Genomic DNA, 27,638 nt, shown 5'->3' with positions numbered 1-27,638 from the left:
TTTTGAGTTCTTAGTATATCCTAGATATTAATCCTATATCAGATGTATAGCTGGCAAAGATTCTTCCCCATTCTGTAGGTTGCCTCGTTGCTTTATTCACAGTGTCCTTTGCTGTACAAAATCTTTGTAATTTCATGAGGTCCCAGAGGTTAATCTGTGGTTTTATTGCCTAAGCAATTGGGGTTATATTCAGAAAGTCTTTGCCAAGACCAATATGTTGAAGGGTTTCCCCTACTTTTTCCTCTAGCACTTTCAGAATTTCAGGTCTGATATTAAGGTCTTTATTTGGACTTAATTCTTGTGCATGGAGAGGATAATCTATTTTCATCCTTCTACAGATACATATCCAGTTTTCCTAGCACCATTTGCTGAAGAGGCTGTCTTTTCTCCAATGAGTATTTTTGGCATTTTTATCAAATATCAAGTGGCTATACCTACCCAGACTTACATCTGGGTCCTCTATTCCATTCCATTGATCTACATGTCTGTTTTTGTGCCAGTACCACGCTGTTTTGGTTACTATGGCTCTGTAGTATAGGTTAAAGTCAGGTATGGTGATACCACCAGTCTTATTTTTGTTGCTCAAAATTGTTTTAGATATTCGAGATTTTTTTGTTATTCCAAATGAATTTTTGGATTGTTTTTTCTACTTCTGTGAAGAATGCCATTGGAATTTTGATGGGGATTACATTAAATGTGTAGATTGCTTTTGGCAAGATTGCCATGTTCACAATACTGATTCTTCTGATTCAAGAACAAGGGATGTTTTTTCCATTTCCTAGTGTCTTCTGCAATTTTTGCTTGGCTGTTTTAAAGTTTTCATTGTAGAGATCCTTCAATTCCTTAGTTAGGTTTATTCCCAGGTATTTTATTTTATTTTGTTTTATTTTATTTTATTATGCAATTGTGAACGGGAGTGATTCTCTGATTTCATCCTCTGTGTGTTTGTTGTTGGCTATAGAAAGGCTACTGATTTCAGTGATTTACTTATTTATTTATATCCTGCTCCGTGGCTATAGGTGTTTATCAGCTCTAACAGTTTTCTGGTAGAGTCTTTAGGGTCCTTTCTATATAGAATCATGTCATCTGCAAATAATGATAACTTGATCTCTCCCTTTCCAATTTGTATCCCTTTTATGTGCATCTCTTACCTTATTACTATAGTAATAGTAAGACTTCCAGTACTATATTAAATAAAAGTGGGGACAGTGGACACCCTTGTCTTGTTCCTGATTTTAGTGGAAAAGCTTCCAGTTTTTCCACATTTAGTAATATGTTGGCTTTAGGCTTGTCATAAATAGCCTTTATTATATTGAGATATGTTCCTTCTATTCCCAGTCTCTGTAGAACTTTTTATCATGAAGGATGTTGGATTTTGTCAAATACTTTCTCTGTGTCTAATGAGATGATCATGTGATTTTTGTCTTTCAGTCCATTTATATAATGTATTACATTTATCGATTTGTGTACATTGAACCATCCCTGCATCTCTGGGATAAAGCCTACTTGGTCAGGGTGAATGATCTTTCTGATATATTCTTGTATTCTGTTTGCCAATGTTTTGTTAAGTTTTTTTTTTTTTTTTTTTTTTTTTTTTTTGGTTTTTTGAGGTAGGGTCTCACTCTAGCCCAGGCTGACCTGGAATTTACTATGGAGTCTCAGGGTGGCCTTGAACTCATGGTGATCCTCCTACATCTGCCTCCCGAGTGCTGGGATTAAAGGCATGTGCCACCATGCCCAACTTGTTGAGAATTTTTGCATCTATGTTCATGAGGGAGATTGGTCTGTAATTTTCTTTTTTTGTTCTATATTTGCCTGGTTTTGGTATCAGAGTGATGCTGGCTTCATAGGAGTTTCATAGGATTCCTTCTTTTTCTATCTTATGGAAAAGCTTAAGAAGCAATGATGTTAGTTCTTCCCTGAAGGTCTGGTAAAATTCACCAGTGAATCCATCTGGGCCTGGACTTATTAATTAGGACATTTTTTTTTTTTTTAGTTGGGAGATTTTTGTTAACTGCTTGGATTTCCATACTTGATATAGGTCTATTTAAGTGATTAATCTCATCTTGATTTAATTTAGGTAGGTTATCTAAATCAAGGAAACCATCCATTTCTTTCAGATTTTCATACTTAGTGGAGTATTTGGTGTTTTTTTGGTTGTTGTTGTTTTTTTTTGGTTTTTCGAGGTATGGTCTCACTCTATCCCAGGCTGACCTGGAATTCACTATGGAGTCTCAAGGAGGCCTCGAAATCACAGTAATCCTCCTACCTCTGCCTCCCAAGTGCTGGGATTAAAGGCGTGTGCCACCAGGCCTGGTGAGTATTTGTTTTTATAGTATGTCCCTATGATTCATTTTGAATTTCTCTGGTATCTGTTGTGATGCTGCCTTTTTAATTTCTAATTTTATTAATTTGTGTCTCTTCTCTCTTTCTTTTGGTCAGATTTGCTAAAGGTTTATCAATCTTGTTTATCCTTTCAAAGAATCAACTCTGTTTCATTGACTCTTTGGATTTTTTTTTGGTTTCTATTTCATTAATTTCTGCCCTAATCTTAATTATTTCCTCCCATCTACTGATTTTTGGGTTGCCTTGTTCTTCTTTCCCAAGGCATTAAGGTGAAGGATTAGGTCGCTTACTTGAGACCTTACTAATTTCTTAATATAGGCACTTAAAGCTATATATTCACCTCTTAGGACTGCCTCCATTGTGTCCCAAATGTTTTGGTATGTTGTGTTCTCATTATCATTTGACTCTATAAATTTTTTATTTCTTTCGGGTTTCTTCCATGACCCATTCATCATTTAGTAGTGTATTGTTTAGTTTCCATGTTTTTTTTTTTTTGTGTGCTCTATAGCTTTTCTTGCTATTGATTTATAGTTTGATTCCATTGTGATCAGATAGACTGCAAGGAATTATTTCAATTTTTCTGTAATTGTCAAGATTTGCTTTGTGTCCTAATATATGATCTATTTTAGAGAATGTTCCATGTGCTGCTGAAAAGAATGTATATTCTGCAGCATTTGGATGAAATGTCCTGTAGATATGTTAGGTCCATTTCTTCTGTGACCTCACTTAATGCAGATGCCTCTCACTTAATGCAGATGCCTCTGTTTATTTTCTGCCGGGATGACCTGTCAATTGATGAGAGTGGGGTGTTGAAGTCGCTTACTACAACTGTGTTTGGTGTTATCTGTGACCTTAGTTCTAATAGCATTTGTCTGATTAAGTTGGAAGCCTTTATGTTGGGTGCATACATGTTTAGGATTGTAATGTCCTCCTGTTGGAGTGTGCCTTTAATCAAGATAAAATGACCTTCCTTATCTTTCCTAACTAATGTTAGACTGAAGTCTACCTTGTCAGATATTAGGATAGCAAACTCTGTTTGTTTTCTAGGCCTATTTGCTTGAAACACTGTTTTCCAACCTTTCACCCTAAGATAGTGTCCACCCTTTATAGAAAGATGAGTTTTTTGGAGGCACTAAATTGAAGGATCCTGCTTTTTACTTATTTATTTACTTTATTTATTCTTTTTTTTTTTTTTGGTATTTTTTTTTCCAAGTTAGGGTCTCACTATAGCCCAGGCTGACCTGGAATTCACTATGTAGTCTCAGGCTAGCCTCGAACCCATGGTGATCCTCTTTCCTCTGCCTCCCGAGTTCTGGGATTAAAGGTGTGTGCCACCATACCCGACTCAGATCCTCAGTCTGCAAATCTGTCTTTTGGTTGGGGTATTGAGGTCATTGATATTAAGAGATATTATTGAAAGGTGTGTATTTATTTTGCCATTTTTTGTAGTTCTTCTGGTTTTATCTTTGTTCTCTTGTATTACCTAATATTTGAATATGGTTTGTTTTTTCCAAGTTCCTTTATGTGTGCTTTCTTTCTCTTCAGCATGGAGGATTCTTTCTAGTATTTTCTGTAGAGCTGGTTTTGTCTTCAAACATTCCTTTAGCCTGCTTTTATTGTGGAATGTCTCTATTTCCCCATCTAGATGAATGGATAGCTTTGCAGGATAAAGTAACCTTGATTGACAGTTGTTATCTTTCAGAACTTGGAATACATCACTCCAATCCCTTCTGGCTTTTAAAGTTTGTGTTGAGTTATGTGCTGTAATCCTGATGGGCTTGCATTTAAAAATAACTTGATTTTTCTCTCTAACCGCTTTCAATATTTTTTCCTTTGTTTGTATATTTGGTAGTTTAATTATAATATGGTGAGGAGAGGTTCTTTCCAGGTTTTGTCTGGTTGGTGTTCTAAAGGATTCCTGTATCTGCATTGGCACCTCTTTCCCAATTTGGGGGAAGTTTTCTTCTATGATTTTGTTGAGAATGCCTACTATGTCTTTGGAGTGAAATTCTTCTTCTTCTACGATACCCTGAATTCTTTTTCTTTTTTTTTCTTTTTTTTTTTTGGTTTTTCGAGATAGGGTCTCACTCTAGCCCAGGCTGACCTGGAATTCGCTATGGAGTCTCAGGGTGGCCTCGAACTCACAGCAATCCTCCCACCTCTGCCTCCCAAGTGCTGGTATTAAAGGCATTCACCACCACGCCTGGCTATACCCTGAATTCTTATGTTTGATCTTTTCATAGTGTCCCAAATATCTTGAAATTTCCATTCATACATTCCTATTAGTTTGTCTCTCTCTTTGTTGGACTGTGTTATATCTGCCACCTGGTCTTCTAGTTTAGATATTCTGTCCTCTCCTTCATCCATTCTACTGGTGAGATTTTCTACAGAGGTTTTCATTTCATTGACTGTGTTCTTCATTGCTAGTAATTCGTACTGGTTTTTCTTTATTATTTCTACTTCCTTATTTATGTCTTGTATTGACCTTTTCATTTCATTGAATGGTTTCCTGTGTCTTCTTTAATTCCTTTGATTTCCTCCTTCATTCCTTTGATTTTTTCTTTGACTTCTTTGAGCATATTTATAATCATTCTTTTGAATCTTTCTCAGGCATTTCCTCTAACTCATTCTCACTGGAGGTCATTTCTGATGCATTCATACTTTTTGGTGACTTTATATTGTCGTGATTTTTGGTGTTTCCTGTGTTATAATGTACATATTTTTGCATCTTGGATTAACTTCATGCTTGGGTTTTCTAGTTAGCTACAGTATTATTAGATGTATCAATCAAGCTGATGTTATATATCTTCAGGATAGGAGCTTAATGTGCTAGGTGTGGCTCTTAAGACTCTCAGAGTATCTACAAAAGTGACCCTAGATGTTGGGTTTGCCTGCTATGAGAGTACTCAAGTAGACTGAGTGGAAAAAAATACAGGCAGGTTCTAAAATTTAACTAATAATGTACGCATTCAATGAAAAACAGCAGAGTATTTATGCAAGAGTAGGTATTATGACAACCAGATCCTCTAACAAAGTCTCAATCCCTTAGGGTGTGTCTTGCCCCACATCCTTACGAGGTTAAGATATCTGGTCTGTTGAGGGTTTCAAGTCAGCTTGTGACCAAGTGAGACCCTTCCCTAATGAACAACAGAAGGGGAAATCTATAAATCAGGAAGCAATAACAAGCCCAAAATATAGCTTATTTAAGAACGGCAAAACTGACTTCTGGTTAAGATGACGGCATGGGTACCATGCAAAAGCAGCCTAGGGGGGAAAAAGCAAAAAAAAAAAAAAAAACCACCAGCAAAATACCCACTTTTACTAAAAACTGAGGTGTATAGGAAATTGAAATGGCAGCAGATAAGCAGGAGAGATCTAGAGCGTCCACAGGCCACACAGGCTGGCAGAAGTGGCTCCGCCAAGTCTGCGGACTGCAACAGCAGCAGTGCACCAGCCAGCTGCCAGGCCCGATTTGAGCCGCAGGAAGGGCCAGGTGAGGGGAGTTTCTACTCACACCCAAGCTCTCCGCAAACCCAAGAAATGTGAAGGGAGAACGGCAGTTAACAATGGAGGAGCAGATCACAAGGTAGAAGAACACGTGGAACAGCAAGAGAACTAGAGCAGCATCAGCAGACTCCCCTCTCCCACTGCCAGTGCCCAGCTCCAGTGACCATAGCAGTGGTCCAGGGACCCAGCCATGCCTACTTGAACCGACAGCAGGACCCAAGCAGGAGCAGAGGTAACTGGGATTACACCAGGGAAGGGTCTCACCTGGTCATAAACTGACTTGGAATCCTCAACAGATCAGAAATCTTAACCTCCTTGTTGTCAGGATTAAGGGAGTGGGTGAGGCACCACACAGCCTAAGGGACAGACAGAGGATCTGGTTGTCATAATACCTACGCTTGGATAAGTACTCTGAGCTGTTTTTCATTGAAAGTGTACATTGTTTAGTTAAATTTTAGAAACTATCTGTATTTGGTTCCATTCAGCCTAGTTGAATACTCTCATAGCAGATAAACCCAACACTTAGGGTCACTTTAGTAGATACTCTGAGAGTCTTGAAAGCTACAGCTAGTGCCTTAAACTCCTACCTTGAAGTTATATAATATCAAAATGATTGATGCATATAATACCCAGCTAACTAGAAAATTCAATCATTAAATAATCCAGGATGCAAAAATATATACATTATAACACAAGAAACACCAAAAATCAAGACAATATAAACCTACCAAAAAGTATTAATGCATCAGAAATGACTTACAGTGAGAATGAGTTAGAGGAATGCCTGAGAAATATTCAAAAGAATGATTATAAATAGGCTCAAAGAAGTCAAAGAAGAAATCAAAGAAAAGAAAGAGGAAATCAAAGAAAACACAGGACACCAATTTAATGAAATGAAGAGGTCAATACAAGACATAAATAAGGAAATAGAAATAATAAAGAAAAACCAGTCAGAATTACTAGCAATGAAGAATAGTTAATGAAATAAAAAACTTTGTAGAAAATCTCACCAGTAGAATGGATGAAGGAGATGACAGAATATCTAAACTAGAAGACCAGGTGGCAGATTTAATACAGTCCAACAAAGAGAAAGACAAACTAATAAAAAAGTATGAATGAGAATTTCAAGATATTCGGGACACTATGAAAAGATCAAACTTAAGAATTCAGGGCATAGTAGGAGAATTTCACTCCAAAGGCATAGTAGGCGTCTTCAACAAAATCATAGAAGAAAACTTCCCCCAAATTGGGAAAGAGGTGCTAATGCAGATACAGGAATCCTTTAGAACACCAACCAGACAAAACCTGGAAAGAACCTCTCCTCACCATATTATAATTAAACTACCAAATATACAAATGAAAGAAAAAATATTGAAAGCGGTTAGAGAGAAAAATCAAGTTATCTTTAAACGCAAGCCCATCAGGATTACAGCAGATTACTCAACACAAACTTTAAAAGCCAGAAGGGCTTGGAGTGAGGTATTCCAAGTCCTGAAAGATAACAACTGTCAACCAATGTTACTTTACCCTGCAAAGCTATCGATTCAAATAGACAGAGAAATAAGGGCATTCCACAACAAAAGCAAGCTAAAGGATTATTTGAAGACAAAACCAGCTCTACAGAAAATACTTGAAAAAATTCTCCATGCTGAAGAAAAAGAAAAGCACACATATAAGGAACTGGGGGAAAACAAACAATACTAAAATACTAGCTAACACAAGAGAGCAAAGGTAAAACAGGAAGAACTACAAAAAAAAATGGAATAATGAATACACACCTTTCAATATTATCTCTTAATATCAACAGCCTCAATGTCCCAATCAAAAGGCATAGGTTTGCAGGCTGGATTAAAAAGCAGGATCCTTCAATTTGTTGCCTCCAAGAAACCTACCTTTCTACAAAGGATGGACACTATCTTAGGGTGAAAGGTTGGAAAACAGTGTTTCAAGCAAATAGGCTTAAAAAACAAGCAGGGGTTGCTATCCTAACATCTGACAAGGTAGACTTCAGTCCAACATTAGTTAAGAAAGATAAGGAAGGCCACTTTATATTGATTAAAGGCACCTTCCAACAGGAGGAAATTACAATAATAAATATGTATGCACCTAACATGGGGGCCCCCAAATTCATCAAACACTATTAGAACTAAGGTCACAGATAACACCAAACACAGTGGTAGTGGGTGATTTTAACACCCCTCTTCCATCAATTGACAGGTCATCCCAGGAAAAAATAAACAGAGAGGCATCTGGACTAAATGAGGTCATAGAGGGAATGAACCTAACAGATATCTACAGGACATTTCATCCAAATGCTACAGAAATACATTATTTTCAGCAGCACATGGGACATTCTCTAAAGTAGACCATATATTAGAACACAAAGCAAATCTTAAAAAATACAGGAAAATTGAAATAAATAATTCCTTGCATTCTGTCTGACCACAATGGAATCAAACTACAATCAATAGCAAGAAAGGCTATAGAGCATACACAAAATCATGGAACTTAAAGAACACACTACTAAATGATGAATGGGTCAATGAAGAAATCAAGAAAGAAATCAAAAAATTTATAGAGTCAAACGATAATGAGAACACAGCATATCAAAATCTCTGAGACACAATGAAGGCAGTCCTAAGAGGTGACTTTATAGCTTTAAGTGCCAATATTAAGAAATTAGAAAGGTCGCAAGTAAACGACCTAATGCTTCACCTTGAAGCCTTGGAAAAAGAAGAACAAGGCAAACCAAAAATCAGTAGGTGGGGAGAAATAATAATGATTAGGGCAGAAATTAATGAAATAGAAAGCAAAAAAAAAAAAATAAATCCAAATAATGAAACAAAGAGTTAGTTCTTTGAAAGGATAAACAAGATTGATAACCCCTTAGCAAATCTGACCAAAGAAAAAAGAGAGAACTGGGCTGGAGAGATGGCTTAGCGGTTAAGCGCTTGCCTGTGAAGCCTAAGGACCCTGGTTCGAGGCTCGATTCCCCAGGACCCAGGTTAGCCAGATGCACAAGGGGGTGCATGCATATGGAATTCGTCTGCAGTGGCTGGAGGTCCTGGTGCACCCTCTCTCTCCCACTCTCTCTCTCTCTCTCTCTCTCTGCCTCTTTCTCTGTCTGCCGTTCTCAAATAAGTAAATGAAAATAAACCAAAAAAATTTTTTTCAAAAAGAGAGAAGAGACACAAATTAAATTAATAAAATTAGATATGTAAAAGGTAACATCACAACAGATGCCAGAGAAATTCAAAAAATCATAGGGACTTACTATAAAAGCATATACTCCACAAAGTATGAAAATCTGAAAGAAATGGATGATTTCCTTGATTTAGGTGACCTACCTACATTAAATCAAGATGAGATTAATCACTTAAATAGACCTATAACAAGCATGGAGATCCAAGCAGTTATCAAAAATCTTCCAACTAAAAAAAGTCCAGGCCCAGACACATTCACTGGTGAACTTTACCAAACCTTCAGGGAAGAACTATAACCATTGCTTCTTAAGCTTTTCCAGGAAATAGAAAAAGAAGGAATCCTACCAAACTCCTTCTATGAAGCCAGCATCACCCTGATACCAAGCCAGGCAAATATAGAACAATAAAAGAAAATTACAGACCAATGTCCCCCATGATCATAGATGCAAAAATTCTCAACAAGTCAGGTGTGGTGGCGCATACCTTTAATCCCAGCACTCAGGAGACAGAGGTAGGAGGATCATTGTGAGTTCAAGGCCACCCTGAGACCCCATAGTGAATTCCAAGTCAGCCTGGGCTACAGGGAGACCCTACCTCGAAAAACAAACCAAAAAAATTCTCAATAAAACATTGGCAAACAGAATACAAGAATATATCAGAAAGATCATTCATCCAGACCAAGTAGGCTTTATCCCAGAGATGCAGGAATGGTTCAACGTACACAAATCAACAAATGTAATACATTATATAAATGGACTGAAAGACAAAAATCACATGATCATCTCATTAGACACAGAGAAAGTGTTTGACAAAATCCAACATCCTTTCATTATAAAAGTACTGCAGAGACTGGGAGTAGAAGGAACATACCACAATATAATAAAGGCTATTTATGACAAGCCTAAAGCCAACATATTACTAAATGGGGAAAAACTGGAAGCTTTTCCACTAAAATCAGGAACAAGACAAGGGTGTCCACTGTCCCCACTTTTATTTAATATAGTACTGGAAGTCTTAGCCATAATAAGTAATAAGTAGTAAGGCACATAAGTAGTAGATGTACATAAAAGGGATACAAATTGGAAAGGAAGAGATCAAGGTATCATTATTTGCAGATGACATGATTCTATATAGAAAGGACCCTAAAGACTCTACCAGAAAACTGTTAGAGCTGATAAACACCTATAGCCATGTAGCAGGATACAAATAATTACACAGAAATCAGTAGCCTTCCTATATGCTAACAACACACACACACAGGATGAAATCAGATAATCACTCCCATTCACAATTGTATCAAAGAAAATAAAGTACCTTGGAATAAACCTAACTAAGGAAGTAAAGGATCTATACAATGAGAACTTTAAAACATGGGCTGGAGAAATGGCTTAGTGGTTAAGCGCTTGCCTGTGAAGCCTAAGGATCCCAGTTCGAGGCTCAATTCCCCAGGACCCACGTTAGCCAGATGCACAAGGGGGCGCACGCATCTGGAGTTCGTTTGCAGTGGCTGGAGGCCCTGGTGTGCCCATTCTCTCTCTGTCTAACTGCCTCTTTCTCTCTGTCTGTCACTTGCAAATAAATAAATAAACTTAAAAAAAAAAACTATAAAACACTCAAGCGAGAAATTGCAGAAGACACTAGGAAGTGGAAAGCATCCCTTGTTCCTGGATTGGAAGAATCAATATTGTGAAAATGGCAGTCTTACCAAAAGCAATCTATACATTTAATGCAATCCCCATCAAAATTCCAATAGCATTCTTCATGGAAATAGAAAAAAACAATCTAAAAATTCATTTGGAATCACAAAAAACCTCGAATATCTAAAATAATACTGAGCAACAAAAATAAAGCGGGTGGTATCACCATACCTGATTTTAATCTATATTACAGAGCCATAGTAACAAAAACAGCATGGTACTGGCACAAAAGCAGACATGTAGATCCATGGAACAGAATAGAGGACCCAGATATAAGTCCAGGTAGCTATAGCCACCTGATATTCAATAAAAATGCCAAAAATACTCATTGGAGAAAAGACAGCCTCTTCAGCAAATGGTGCTGGGAAAACTGAATATGTATTTGTAGAAGGATGAAAATAGATTCTTCTCTCTCTCTCCATGCACAAGAATTAAGTCCAAATAAAGACCTTAATATCAGACCTGAATCTCTGAAAATGCTAGAGGAAAAAGGAGGGGAATCCCTTCAACATATTGTTCTTGGCAAAGACATTCTGAATATAACCCCAATTGCTCAGGCAATAAAACCACAGATTAACCACTGGAACCTCATGAAATTACAAAGATTTTGTACTGCAAAGGACACTGTGAATAAATCAAAAGAGGCAACCTACATAATGGGAAAAAATCTTTTCCAGATATATATCTGATATAGGATTAATATCTAGGATATACAAAGAACTCAAAAAGTTAAATGAGAGAATGGAATTTCAAATGGGAAAGTGGGGGGGGTGGGGAGGGAGGGAATTACCATGGGACATATTTTATAATTATGGAAAATGTTAATAAAAATTTTTTTTAAAAAGTTAAATGATAAGAAATCAAACAAGCCAATTAAAAAATGGGCTATGGAGCTAAATGGAGAGTTCTCAAAAGAAGAAATACGGATGGCGTATAAGCATCTAAAAACATGTCCTACATCCCTAGTCATCAGGGAAATGCAGATTAAAACTCCATTGAGATGCCATCTAACTTCTGTCAGATTAGCTACCATCATGAAAACAAATGGTCATTAATGCTGGCAGGGAAAAAGAGGAACCCTCTACACTGTTGGTGGTAATGCAATCTGGTCCATTCATTGTGGAAATCAGTGTGGAGGTTCCTAAGACAGCTAAAAATTGATCTATCCTGTGACCCAGCTATAGCACTTCTAGGCATATATCCTAAGGACTCACCTCATTTCCTTAGAAATACATGCTCAACAATGTTTATTGCCACTCAATTCATAATAGGTGGGAAATGTAACCAGCCTAGATGTCCCTCAAATGATGAGTGGATAATGAAGATATGGCACATTTACACAATGGAGTTCTACTCAGAGGTAAAGAAAACTGAAGTTATGAAATTTGCAGGAAAATAGATGGGTCTGGAAAGGATTATACTAAGTGAAGTAACCCAGGCCCAGAAAGCCAACCGCCAAATATTCTCTCTCATATGTGGATCCTAGCTACAGATGATTGGGCTTCTGTGTGAGAAGGAAAAAACTCAGTAGCAGAGGCCAGTAAGCTAGAAAAGAGATATGAAGGGAATAGAAAGGAAGGGAGGAGGGTACTTAATAGGTTGGTATTGTATATATGTAAGTAGAAGAATAGATTAATTGAGGTGAAAAGGCCCAAAGTGAGGTCAGGGGAAGAGATTGAGTAAAGGTAAGGTGGAGGGAGGGCTAATCAAAATCTAAGAGGATACAAATAAATCATATGGAATCCTCCAGTTTTGGACAATGGAACACTCGGAGCCATAGATCATTGATAGAAAATTTTCAGTGCCAGGGATGGGATACCTCCAGTGAGTTGTTGGCCAGGGAGGTCCCTGATGCCCCCAAAACATTATAGGCCATTGCCAAGGTCCTTGGTTTCCCACCAGGAATAGATGGCAAGACCCTATTGCTGAAGACTCCACATACTTGGGCTGCAAGGCCACTGAGAAATCCTGCTGGAACTGAGCTGATAACCTCCCTCATGTAGACCAGCTGACACAAATCTGGAAGAAGTCATTCTACATGCAGTTCAATGGGAGAAAGTGATACCACCAGTGAAGATACTCAACAGTGCACACTGCAAGCCTTATAATTGGCCAGCCAGGCCAAATGAGCCAATGGGTGCAATAGTGGCACGTCTGTCATGGTGGAAACCAGCTGCCCTCTGATTGAACTGGAGACCCATTCCATGGGAGGGAATACATCCCTGATACTGAAAACATAAAACAGGGGTAGTCATGAGCCTAGGTGTAACATCTGCTGATGTCTGGATAAATGTATATATTATGCTTATAAAACTGCTCAGTAAGCACTTCTCTTAATATTTATACCCTTATATGAATGCTACTCTCACTTTTGGTGGAGAATCTTCTCTTTTCAGATGACAGTGACCTGGGGACGAATCGCAAGGTATCATAGTGCTGGAACGGAAGTGACTGGAGTACTGAGTAACATCTCGATCACACCTTCCAAGGCTCAGGGTGTAATGCGGAAGAGGTGGCAGAAAGAATGTAAGAGCCAAAGGAAGTATAGGACTCCTTAGAACGTGCTCCCTCCAGACATAAAATGGCCTGGATATCCATGACCTCATAGTGCCTGACACTACCTACACAAGACCATCATAAGAGGAGGAAAAGATCATGACATCAAAATAAAAGAGAGACTGATTGAGATGGGGAGGTGGTATGATGGAGGTTGGAGTTTAAAGGGGAAAATGGGAGGAGGGAGGGTATTACCATGGGATATTTTTTATAATCATGGAAAATGTTAATAAAAATTGAGAAAAAAAAGAATGGCAAATCTGACCATCCATCAGATTTAACATATAATTTATCCTGATATGGTAGGTGCAATTAGCATTTCTAATTCAAGCCTATATACCAGGCTGATTTGGTGGGTACTGTCCTGGTGTAATCCCAGTTACCTTTTGGGATGATTTTGGTCTCAGTTATGCTGAGCTCCTGCTTGGGTCCCTCTTTGGTGCACTGTGGGTTCAAGTAGGCTGGCTGGGTCGCTGGATTGCTGCTCTGGTCGCTGGTGCTGGGTGCTGGGATCTCCCTTCCCCAGGTCTCTGGTGCTTGCTGGTGCTTGCACTGGTGGGGGGGGGAGGGGAGGCTGTGGATGGTGGCTCTCATTCTCCCACTGGTCCATATGATCCTCGACCTCGTGATCTGCTCCTCCATTTTTCACGTTGTTCGAGTTGTCCTCCCTTCATGTTTCTTGAGTTTATGAAGAGGAGCTCCAGTGTGAGTGGAAAATCCCCTCACCAGGCCTTTCCTGCCGCTGAAGCTGATCCTTGCAGCTGTGGCTCTGCGGACTTGCTGCCACCGCGGACCTGGTGCCACGGCTGCTGGAGCCACTTCTGCCTGCCTATATGGGCTCTAGATGTTCTGGATCTCTCCTACTTCTCTGCTGTCATTGGTAATTTCTTATACCCCTCACTTTTTTTTTTTAAATATTTATTTATTTATTTGAGAGCGACAGACACAGAAAGACAGATAGAGGGAGAGATAGAGAATGGGCGCGCCAGGGCTTCCAGCCTCTGCAAACGAACTCCAGACGCGTGCGCCCCCTTGTGCATCTGGCTAACGTGGGACCTGGGGAACTGAGCCTCGAACCGGGGTCCTTACGCTTCACAGGCAAGTGCTTAACCGCTACGCCATCTCTCCAGCCCTACTCCTCACTTTTTAGTAGAAGAGTGTATTTTGCTGTTTTTTTTTTTCTTTTTCTTTTTCTTTTTTAGCTTTTTCTCCCCTAGGCTGCTTTGGCGTGGCTCCTATGCCACCATCTTAACCGGAAGAGATTTGCCATTCTTAAATAAGCTATATTTTGGGCTTGTCATTTGATGCTTCCTGATTTGTAGTGCTTTTGTTTCCTCTTCTGTCATTTGTTAGGGAAGCATGGTCACAAGCTGACTTGGAACCCTCAACAGACCAGAAATCTTAGCCTCCTTGTTGACAGGTGTAAGGGTGTGGGGCAACACACATTCTAAGGGACTGTGACTTTGTTAGAAGATCTGGTTGTCGGGCTGGAGAGATGGATTAGCGGTTAAGCGCTTGCCTGTGAAGCCTAAGGACCCCGGTTCGAGGCTCGGTTCCCCAGGTCCCACGTTAGCCAGATGCACAAGGGGGCGCACGCGTCTGGAGTTCGTTTGCAGAGGCTGGAAGCCCTGGCGTGCCCATTCTCTCTCTCTCCCTCTATCTGTCTTTCTCTCTGTGTCTGTCGCTCTCAAATAAAAATAAATAAAAATTAAAAAAAAAAGATAGTTAAAGAAGATCTGGTTGTCATAATACCTGCTCTTGCATATATACTCTGTGCTGTTTTTCATTAAATGCATACATTGTTTAGTTAAATTTTAGAACCTGCCTGTATTTTTTTCCACTCAGCCTACTTGAATACTCTCATAGCAGGCAAACCCAACATCTAGGGCCACTTTTGTAGATACTCTGAGAGTCTTAAGAGCCACACCTAGCACATTAAGCTCCTATCCTGAAGATATATAACATCAGCTTGATTGATACATCTAATAATACTGTAGCTAACTAGAAAAATCCAAGCATTAAGTTAATCCAAGATGAAAAAATATGTACATTATAACACAAGAAACACCAAAAATCAAGACAATATAAATCCACCAAAAGTATTAATGCATCAGAAATGACCTCCAGTGAGAATGAGTTAGAGGAAATCCTGAGAAAAATTCAAAAGAATGATTATAAATATGCTCAAAGAAGTCAAATAGGAAATCAAAGGAATGAAGGAGGAAATCAAAGGAATCAAAGGTGGCATGGGAAACCATTTAATGAAATGAAGAGGTCAATACAAGACATCAATAAGGAAATAGAAACAATAAAAATCAGGGCTGGAGAGATGGCTTAGCAGTTAAGAGCTTGCCTGTGAAGCCTAAGGACCCCAGATTGAGGCTCTCTTCCCCAGGACCCACATTAGCCAGATGCACAAGGGGGCGCACACATCTGGAGCTTGTTTGCAGTGGCTGGAGGCCCTGGCACACCCCCCCTCCCTCTTTCTCTCTCTGTCTATCTCTCTCAAATAAATAAAAATAAACAACAACAAAAATTAAATAAAAAAGAAAAATCAGAATTATTAGCAATGAAGAACACAGTTAATAAAATTAAAAACTCTGCAGAAAATCTCACCGGGAGAATGTATGAAAGAGAGAACAGAATATCTAAACTAAAGACCAGGTGCCAGATCTAATACAGTCCTACAAAGAGAAAGACATACTAATAGGCAAGTATGAATGGGAATTTCAAGATATTCGGGATGAAAAGATCCAACATAAGTGGGCTGGAGAGATGGTTTAGCAATTTAAGCGCTTGCCTGTGAAGCCTAAGGACCGTGGTTCGAGGCTCAATTCCCCAGCACCCGCGTTAGTCAGATGCATAAGGGGGCACACACATCTGGAGTTCGTTTGCAGTGGCTGGAAGCCCTGGTAAGCCCATTCTCTCCGCCCCCCTTTGCCTGTTTCTCTCTCTCTCTGTCAGTTCTTAAATAAATAAATAAAAATAAAAAAAGATCCAACATAAGAATTCAGGGTATACTAGAAGGAGAATTTATTACAAATTCTGAAAGATAACAACTGTCAACCAAGATCACTTTATCCTGCAAATCTATCCATTCAAACAGACAGAGAATAAGGACATTCTACAACAAAACCAGGCTAAAGGAATATTTGAAGACAAAATCAGCTGTACAGAAAATATTTGAAAGGATCCTCCATGCTGAAGAGAAAGAAAAGCTCATATATAAGGAATCTGGAAAAAACAAGCACTACTCAAATACTAGTTAATACAAGAGAGCAAGGATAAAACCAGAATAACTACAAAACAAGAAAAATGGCAAAAATAAACACACTGGGCTGGAGAGATGGTTTAGTGGTTGAGCGCTTGCCTGTGAAGCCTATGGACCCCAGTTCGAGGCTTGATTCTCCAGGACCCACGTGAGCCAGATGCTCAAGGGGGCGCACACGTCTGAAGTTCGTTTGCAGTGGCTGGAGGCCCTGGCGTGCCCATTCTCTTTCTCTCTATCTGCCTCTTTCTCTCTCTGTCTGTCTCTCTCAACTAAATAAATAAAAATAAAAAAAATTTAAAAAAACTGGATCCTTCAATTTGTTGCCTCCAAGAAACTCACCTTTCTACAAAGGATGGACACTATCTTAAAGTGAAAGGTTAGAAAATGGTGTTTCAAGAAAATGGACCTAGAAAAAAAAGCAGGGGTTGCTATCCTAATATGTGACAATGTAGACTTCAGTCTAACATTAGTTAAGAAAGATAAGGAAGGTCACTTTATCTTGATTAAAGACACACTCCAACAGGAGAACATGACAATCCTAAACATATATGCACCTAACATAGAGGCTTCCAACTTAATCAAACAAATGCTGTTAGAACTAAGGTCATGGGCTGGAGAGATGGCTTGGTGGTTAAGTGCTTGCCTATGAATCCTAAGGATCCCGAGTCGAGGCTCAATTCCCCAAGACCCACGTTAGCCAAATGCACAAGGGGGCTCATGCATCTGGGGTTCAGTTGCAGTGGCTGGAGGCCCTGGTGCACCTATTCTGTCTTTCTCTCTGTCTTTCTCTATCTATCTGCCTCTTTCTCTGTCACTCTCAAATAAATAAATAAAAATAAACAAACAAAACAAGAAAGGCATTATCAGCAGGTTAAAAAAAAAAAAAAAAAGAACTAAGGTCACAGATAACACCAAACATAGTTGTAGTGGGTGACTTCAATATCCCATTCTTATCAATTGACAGGTCATCCTGGCAAAAAATAAAAAGAGATAGATCTGAATTAAATGAGGTTATAGAAGAAATGGACCTAACAGATATAAACAGGACATTTCATCCAAATGCTGCAGAATACACATTCTTTTCAGCAGCACATGGACCATTCTCTAAAATAGACCACATATTAGAACACAAAACAAATCTTAACAATTACAGAACAATTGAAAAATTGCATTCTAAAATGGATGGACCTGGAAAGGATTATACTAAGTGAGGTAACCCAGGCCCAGAAAGCCAAGTGCCACATGTTCTCTCTCATATGTGGATCCTAGCTACAGATGATGGGGCTTCTGCGTGAGAATGAAAATACTTAGTAGCAAAGGCCAGTAAGTTAAAAAGGAGACATAAAGGGAGAGAAAGGAAGGGAGGAGGATACTTAATAGGTTGATATTATATATATGTAAGTACAGTGATTGAGATGGGGAGGTAATATGATGGAGAATGGAATTTCAAAGGGGAAAGTGTGTGTGGGGGAGGGAATTTCCATGGGATATTTTTTTATAATCATGGAAAATGCTAATAAAAATTAAAAAAAAGAAAAGAAAAATTGCATCATATCTGATCACAATGGAATCAAACTACAAATCAATAGCAAGAAAAGCTATAGAGCATACACAAACTCATGGAAACTAAACAATGCACTACTAAATGGTGAATGGGTCAATGAAGAAATCAAGAAGGAAATAAAAAAATTCATAGAGTCAAATGACAATTGACCACAACATACCAAAACCTTTGGGACACAATGAAGACAGTTCTCAGAGGGAAATTTATAGCCTTAAGTGCCTATATTAAGAAATTAGAAAGGTCACAATTAAACAAATTAATGCTTTGCTTTAAAGCTTTGGATAAAGAAGAACAAGGCCATCCAAAAATCAGTAGATGGGAAGAAATAATAAAGACTAGGGCGGAAATTAATGAAATAGAAGAAAAAAAAGTGCCAATCTAAAGAATCAATGAAACAAGGAGTTGGTTCTTTGAAAGGATAGACAAGGTTGATAAGCCTTTAGTAAATCTCACCAAAAGAAAGAGAGACAGACACAAATTAATAAAATTAGAGATGAAAAAGGCAGCATCACAACAGATACCAGAGAAATTAAAAAAATCATAGGGACATACTATAAGAACATATACTCCACTAAGTTTGAAAATCTGAAAGAAATGGATGATTTAATTGATTTATATGACCTACCTAAATTAAATCAAGATGAGATTAATCACTTAAATAGACCTATATAAAGTATGGAAATCCAAGCAGTTATCAAAAATCTCCCAAGTAAAAAAAGTCCAGGCCTAGATAGATTCACTGGTGAATTTTACCAGACCTTCAGGGAAGAACTAATACCAATGCTTCTTCTTCCCCCCCCCTCAATTTTTATTAACATTTTCCATAATTATAAAAAATATCCCATGGTAATACCCTCCCCCCTTTTCCCTTTGAAATTCCATTCTCCATCATATCCCCTCCCCATCTCAATCAGTCTCTCTTGTATTTTGATGTCATGATCTTTTCCTCCTCTTATGATGGTCTTGTGTAGGTAGTGTCAGGCACTGTGAGGTCATGGATATCCAGGCCATTTTGTGTCTGGAGGAGCATGTTGTAAGGAGTCCTACCCTTCCTTTGGCTCTTACATTCTTTCCGCCACCTCTTCTGCATTACACCCTGAGCCTTGGAAGATGTGATCGAGATGTTACTCAATACTCCAGTCACTTCTTTCCAGCACCTTCTGAGTCATCCCAAGGTCACTGCCATCTGAAAAGAGAAGATTCTCTACTCAAAGTGAGAGTAATGTTAATATAAGGGTATTAATATTTAGAGAAGTGCTTACTGGGTAGTTTGATAAGCATAGTATATACATTTTTCCAGACATCAGCAGATATTACACCCCTAGGGCTCATGACTACCCCTGTTTTAAGTTTTCAGTATCAGGGATGTATTCCTCCCCACACACACCAATGCTTCTTAAAGTTTTCCATAAAATAGTAAAAGAAGGAGGGCTGACGAGATGGCTTAGTGGTTAAGTGCTTGCCTGTGAAGCCTGAAGACCGTGGTTCAAGGCTCAATTCCCCAGGACCCACATTAACCAGATGCACAAGGGGGCTCATGTGGCTCATGTGTTTGGAGTTCGTTTGCAGTGGCTGGAGGCCCTGGCACGCCCATTCTCTCTCTATATATATCTGCCTCTTTCTCTCTTTGTCTGTTGCTCTCAAATAAATAAATAAAAATAAAAAATAAAAAAGTTAAAAAAAGAAATACCTTGGAATAAACCTAACTAAGGAAGTGAAGGATCTCTACTAGGAAAATTTTAAAACAGTCAAGCGAAAATTACAGAAGCCACTAGGAAGTGGAAAGATATCCCTTCTTCTTGGATTGGAAGACTCAATATTGTGATAATGGCAATCTTACCCAAAGCAACCTACAGAGTGGGAGAAAATTTTTTTGCCAGCTATACATCTGATTGAGGATTAATATCTAGGATATACAAAGAACTCAAAAATTAAATAATAAATCAAACAACCCAATTAAAAAATGGGCTGTGGAACTAAATAGAGAGTTCTAAAAAGAAGAAATACATATGGCATATAAGCATCTAAACAAATGTTCTACATTCCTAGTCATCCAGGAAATTCAGATTCAAAGTATGTTGAAAGTGACAGAGGAGTGCTCAGCACTAAAATATCTCTATCACAACTGGTAAGGCCCAGGATCCATTGTGGAAGAGGTGGCAGAAAGAATGTAAGAGCCAAAGGAAAGGTAGAACTCCTTATAATGTCCTCCTCCACACACAAAATGGCCTGGATATCCATGACCTCACAGTGCCTGACACTGCCTACACAAGACCATCATAATAGGAAGAAAAGATCATAACATCAAAATAAAAGAGAGACTGATTGAGAGGGGGAGGGGATTTGATGGAGAGTGGAGTTTCAAAGGGTAAAGTGGGGGGACAGACTGAATTACCATGGGATATTGTTTATAATTATGGAAGTTGTCAATAAAAATATTTTAAAAATAAAAATTAATTAAAAAAGAAAAAAATCTCAGTGTGTAGATATAATGATCAATAAAGTTAGTTACCATAAAAAAATACGTTGAGATTCTGTCTCACTCCTGTCAGATTGGCTACCATCATGAAAACAAATGACCTTATATTCTGGCGAGGATGTGGAAAAAGAGGAACCCTTCTACACTGTTGGTGGGAATGCAATTTGGTCCAGTCATTGTAGAAATCAGTGTGGAGGTTCCAAAGACAGCTAAAAATAGATTTACCATATGACCCAGCTATAGCACTCATAGGCATATATCCTAAGGACTCATCTCACTACCTTAGAGATACTTGCTGAACCATGTTTATTGCCTCTCAATTCATAATAGCTAGGAAATGGAACCAGCCTAGATGTCCCTCAACTGATGAGTAGATAATGAAGATATGGCACATTTACACAATAGGCTTCTACTTAGCGGTAAAGAAAAATGAAGTTATGAAATTTGCTGGAAAATGGATGGGTGTGGAAATGATTATACTAAGCGAGGTAACCCAGACCCAGAAAGCCAAACATTGCATGTTTTCTCTCATATGTGGATCCTAGCTACAGATGACTGGACTTCTGTGTGAGTAGGAAGTAAACTCAGTAGCAGAAGCCAGTAAGCTAGAAAAGAGATATAAAGGGAAGAGAAAGGAAGGGAGGGAGGACTTAATAGGATGGCATTGTATATATGTAAGTAGAAGAACAGATTAATGGGTGTGAAAAGGTCTAAGTGAGGTCAGGGGAAGAGACTTAGTAAAGGAAAGGTGGAGGGAGAGCTAATCAAAATCTAAGAAGATATAAATAAGTCATATGGAATCCTACTTTTTTGAACAATTGAACACATAGGAGCCATAGATTGTTACTAGAAATTTTTCAGTGCCAGGGATGAGATACCTTCCAGTGAGTTGTCATCCAGGGAGGTCCCGGGTGCCCCAAAACATTACAGGCCCTTGGTTTCCCACCAGGAATAGATGGTAAGACCCTATTGCTGAAGATTCTGCATACTTGGGCTGCAAGGTCACTGAGAAATCCTGCTGGAGCTGAGATGAAAACCTCCTCCATATAGATCAGCTGACAGAAAGCTAGAAAAAGCTATGCTGCATGCAGTTCAATGGGAGAGGGAGAAATCACCAGTGAAGATACACAACAGTGGACACTGCAAGCCTTATATTTGGCCAGCCAGACCAAATGAACCAACAGGTGCAATAGTGGCACATGTGTTATGGGGGAAACCAACTGCCCTCTAATTTGATGGGAGGCCTACTCCATGGAGGGTGCATCCCTGATACTGAAAGCCTACAACAGGCGTACTCATGAGCCCTAGGGGTGTAATGTCTGCTGCTGTCTGGCTAAATGTACATACTATGCACATCAAACTGCCCAGTATGCACTTCTCTTATTATTCATACCCATATATTAAAGTTACTCTTACTTTTGGTTAGAGAAGTTTCTCTTTTCAGATGGCAGTGACCTTGGGATGACTCAGAAGGCACCATGGTGCTGAGAAGTGATAGAGGAATGCTCAGCACTGAAATATCTTTATCACACTTTCAAGGCTCATGGTCCATTGCGGAAGAGGTGGCGGAAGGAATGCAAGGGCCAAAGGAAGGGTAGGATTCCTTACAATGTGCTCCTCCACACACAAAATAGCCTGGATATCCATGACCTAAGAGTGCTTGACACTACCTACACAAGACCATCATAATAGGAGGAAAAGATCATGACATCAAAATAAAAGAGAGACTGATTGAAATGGGGAGGGGATATGTTGGAGAGTGGAGTTTCAAAGGGGAAAGTGAGGAGGGGGAGGTAGGGAATTACCATGGGATATTATTTACAGTCATGGAAGTTGTTAATAAAAAAAAAATGAAAATAGAAATAAAAATAAAAAAAGGGAAGGGCCTGGGCATGGTGGCGCATGTCTTTAATCCCAGCACTTGGGAGGCAGAGGTAGGAGGATTGCCATAAATTCAAGGCCACCCTGAGACTACATAGTGAATTCCTGGTCAGCCTGAGATCCTACCTCGAAAACCCAGAAAAAAATAAAATGGGAAGGAGGGTATGCCTATCTTCCCCCTCCCTTTGATGTATTGAGAGAGAGGGGGAGAGAGAGAGGGGTGGGGGCAGAGAGAAAGAAAGAGGTACAGAGTGCCAGGGCCTTCTGCTACTGCAAATGAACTCTGGACAAATGGGCTACTTTGTGCCTCTGGCTTTATGTGGGTACTGGAGAATCAAAGCCAGGTCATTAGGCTTTGCACACAAGCACCTTTAGTAGCTGAGCTATCCTTCCAGTCCATCTTCTTCTTCCTCTTCCTCTTCTTTTTCCTCCTCCTCCTCTTTTTTGTGGTAGGGTTTCGCTTTAGCCATGCTGAGCTGTAATTCACTATGTAGTCTCAGGGTCTCTAGTGCTGGGATTAAAGATGTGGGCCCCCGTGCCTGGCTGAACCTGGATGTTTTGGCTGCACAGGCAAATGCCTTAACTGCTAAGCCATCTCTCCAGCCCCGGCCTCCAACTTCTTTTTATTTTATTTAATCAATTAATTTATTTATTTTTATTTTTATTTTTATTTTTTTTGGTTTTTTTGAGGTAGGATCTCACTCTAGTCCAGGCTGATCTGGAATTCACTATGTAGTTTCAGGGTAGCCTGGAACTCATGGCAATCCTCCTACCTCTGCCTCCCGAGTGCTGGGATTAAAGGCGTGTGCCACCATGCCTGTCTTTTTATTTTATTTTTTTTTTATATTTTATTGATAACTTCCATGACTGTAAAAAATATCCCATGGTAATTCCTTCCCTGCCCCCACTTTCCCCTTTGAAACTCCACTCTCCCTTATATCCCCTCCCCATCTCAATCAGTCTCTCTTTTATTTTGATGTCATGTTGTTTTCCTCCTATTATGATGGTCTTGTGTAGATAGTGTCAGACACTGTGAGGTCATGGATATCCAGGCTATTTTGTGTCTGGAGGAGCACATTGTAAGGAGTCCTACCCTTCCTTTGGCCCTTACATTCTTTCTGCCACCTCTTCTGCAATGAACCCTGAGTTTTGGAAGGTATGATAGAGATGTTTCAGTGCTGAGCACTCCTCTGTCACTTCTCAGCACCATAGTGCCTTCTGAGTCATCCCAAGGTCAATGCCATCTGAAAAGGGAAGCTTCTCTAACCAAAAGTGAGAGTAGCATTAATATATGTGTATGAACATTAAGAGAAGTGCTTGCTGGGCAGTTTGGTGAGCATAGTATCTATATTTAGCCATCCAGCAGCAGGTGTTACACCCCTAGGGTCATGATTACCCCTGTTGTAGGTTTTCTGTACCAGGGCTGTATTCCCTCCCATGGAGCGGGCCTCCAGTCAAATTACAAGGCAGTTAGTTTCTCCCATAACATACATGCCACTATTGCACCAGTTGGCTCATTTGGCCTGGCTGGCCAAATATAAGGATTGAGGTGTCTACTGTTGTTTATCTTCACTGGTGATTTCTCTCTCTCCCCCATTGAACTGCATGCAGTATGACTTTTTCCACTTTTCCGTCACTTGGTCTACATGGAGGAGGTTTTCAGCTCAGCTCCAGCAGGATTTCTTAGTGACCTTGCAGCCCAAGTATATGGAGTCTTCAGTAATAGGGTATCACCATCTATTCCTGGTGGGAAACCAGGGGCCTAGGCAATGACGGCCTCCAAGTTCTGACCCTCCATCTCATATAAATTCTGGGACCCTAGGTGTTCACCACTAGTCCAGTTCTCTCTCTTTTTTTCTTTTGATGTAGGGTTTTACTCTAGTCCAGGCTGACCTGGAATTCACTAAGTAATCTTAGAGTGGCCTCAAACTCATGGTGATACTCCTACCTCTGCTGCCCGAGTTCTGGGAGTAAAGGCGTGTACTACCACACCTGGCTCTGCCATGTTATTTTCTTTTTTTCTTTTTCTCCCCCCCTCCCCCCCCCTTATCAAAAGACAGGTAGGGTCTCATTCTAGTGCAGGTGCCATGTTATTTTTTATTTATTTGATTTTTTTTTAAAAAAAATTATTTTTATTAATTTATTTATTTGACAGAGAAAGAGGGAGAGAGAGAATGGGTATGCCAGGACCTCCAGCCATTGCAGATGAACTCTGTGCACACCCTTGCACATCTGGCATTAATAACGTGGGTCCTGGGGAATTGAACCTGGTCCTTTGGCTTTGCAGGCAAATGCCTTAACTGCTAAGCCATCCCTCCAGCCTTTTTTTTTTTTTTTTTTTTTTTTTTTTTGAGATAGGGTCTCACTCTAGCCCAGGCTGACCTGGAATTCACTAGGGAATCTCAGGGTGGCCTCAAACTCATGGTGATCCTCCAACCTCTGCCTTCTGAGTGCTGGGATTAAAGGTATGTGCCACCATGCCTGGCTCCAGCCCTATTTTTATTTATTTATTTATTTGACAGAGAAAAAGAGAGGGAGAGAATAGGTGCTTCAGGACTTCCAGCCACTGCAAATGAACTCTAGATGCACGCACCCCCTTGTGCATCTGGCTTACATGGGTCCTGGGGAATCAAACCTGGGTCTTTTGGCTTTGTAGGCAAATGCCTAAACCTCTAAGCCATCCCTCCATCCCTATTTATTTTATGTTTGTCTTCCAGTTAGGGTCTCAGTCTAGCACAAGCTAGCCTGGAACTTATTCTGTAGTCTCAAGTTGGCCTCAAATTTACAGCAATCCTCCTACCTCTGCCTCTCAAGTGTTGGGATTAAAGGTGTGCACCACCACACTTGGCTCTTGCTTTAATTTTTTAAAATAAATTTTATTGTTTGAGAGAGCAAGAATTAAAGTGGGATGGGAGAGGAGAGAATGGGTGTGCCAGGGCTTCCAGTCATTGCAAACAAACTCCAGGCACATGCTTCATTTTTATTTATTTATTTTTAATTTTTATTAGCATTTTCCATGATTATAAAAAAATTCCATGTTAATTCCCTCCCTCCCCGCCACGTTTTCCCCTTTGAAATTCTATTCTCCATCATATTACCTCCCCATCACAATCATTGTACTTACATATATACAATATCAACCTATTAAGTACCCTCCTCCCTTCCTTTCTCTTCCCTTTATGTCTCCTTTTTAACTTACTGGTCTCTGCTACTAAGTATTTTCATTCTCACACAGAAGCCCAATCATCTGTAGCTAGGATCCACATATGAGAGAGAACATGTGGTGCTTGGCTTTCTGGGCCTGGGTTACCTCACTTAGTATAATCCTTTCCAGGTCCATCCATTTTTCTACATGCTTCATTTTTGTGCAGCTGGTTTACATGGGTCCTGGGGACTTGAACTGAGGTCCTTTTGCTTTGCAGACAAATGCCTTAGTCGCTAAGCCATTTCTCTAGCCCTTCTTGCTTTAACTTTTACATGTATGTGTTGTGTTTGTGTGTGTACACATGTGCCACTGGGAAGGTCAGACTTTTGGCCATTGAGACAAGGGTACCACCTGGGTCTGACTTTTTATTTTTATTTTTTTGGAGAGAGTGAGAGTGATAGAGACAGAGAGACAGAGGAGGATGGGGGGAGGAGAGGGAGAGAGAGAGGGAGAGCAGGAGAGAGAGATGGTGCACTAGGGCCTCAGCCACTGTAATTGAATTCCAGATGCTTGTGTCACCTAGTGGGCATGTGTGACCTTGTGCTTGCCTCACCTTTGTGCATCTGGCTTATGTGGGACCTGGAGAGTCAAATGTGGGTCCTTAGGCTTTGCAGGCATGTGCATTAACGACTAATCCATCTCTCCAGCCCTTGGGTCTGACTTTAAATGTGTGTTGGAGATTGAATTCCAGTTGGCAGGCTTATAGACTGCCTTTTACTACTGAACTACTGAGCCATCTCTGAGCCCCGCATCTTATTTACTGAAAAAGAAAAAAAAAAGAAGATGGAAGCCTGAGACTACATAGTGAATTCCAGGTCAGCCTGGGCTAGAGCAAGACCCTAGCTCGAAAAAACAAAAAACAAATAAACAACAACAATAAAAACACCCAGGTTTGATTCCCCAGTACCCATGTAAACCAGATGTACAAGGTGGCACATGTGTCTGGAGTTCCTTTACAGTGGCTGGAGGCCCTAGTATGCCCATTCTCTCTCTATATATATGAAATAAATATTTTAAAAAATAAAGAGAAATTGGAGGCAATCCTGGGCTACATGAGACCCTATCTCATTTAAAAATAAGGAGCTGGAGAGATGGTTCAGTGGTTAAGATACTTGCCTCAAAAGCCTAACAAACTGGGTTTGATTCCTCAGTACCCATGTAAAGCTAGGTGCACAGAGTGACACTTGCATCTGGAGCTGTCTACAGTGGCTAGAGGCCCTGGCAGGGCACCCATTCTCTCTCTCTCTGCTTGCAAATAAAATATTAAAAAAAATTTAAAATTGGGATGGAGAGATGGCTTAGCAGTTAAGGCACTTGCCTGCAAAGCCAATGGACCCAGGTTTGATTTCCCAGTACCCACATAAGCCAGATGCACAATGTAGCACATGCATCTGGAGTTCATTTGCAGTGGCTAGAGGCCCTAACATGCCCATTTTTTTCTCTCTCTCAAATAAATAAATAAGAATAAAATATTTTAAAAAACAAGTAATGGGGGAGGGAATTATCACAGTTTATTCTATAATTATGAAAGTTAGCATAAATGTCTATAGTTTGATTACAGTGGCTGAGGCCCTGGCATGCCAATTCTCTCCCCCACCTCTAAAAATAAAATTTAGCTGGGCGTGGTGGTGGTGCATGCCTTTAATCCCAGCACTCGGGAGGCAGAGGTAGGAGGATCGCAGTGAGTTCGAGGTCATCCTGAGACTACATAGTGAGTTCCAGTGAGCTAGTGTGAAACCCTACCTTGAAAAACAAAAACAAAACAAAATATTAAAAAGTAAACGCTAGCATTTGAGTAGTTATCATGCAAGTCATATAATTTTTTTCTAAATAAACTTATTTTATATTCGTGTGTTCATGTGTGTGTGTGTGGGGGGGATGGGTGCCCTAATGCCATGGCTTGCATATGGAGGTCCTTGCCTGGCCTCC

The sequence above is a fragment of the Jaculus jaculus genome, chromosome 14 (genome assembly GCF_020740685.1).
Source record: "Jaculus jaculus isolate mJacJac1 chromosome 14, mJacJac1.mat.Y.cur, whole genome shotgun sequence".
NCBI lineage: Eukaryota > Metazoa > Chordata > Mammalia > Rodentia > Dipodidae > Jaculus > Jaculus jaculus.
The sequence above is the reverse complement of the archived record's forward strand: the minus strand, read 5'-3'. Positions refer to the sequence as shown.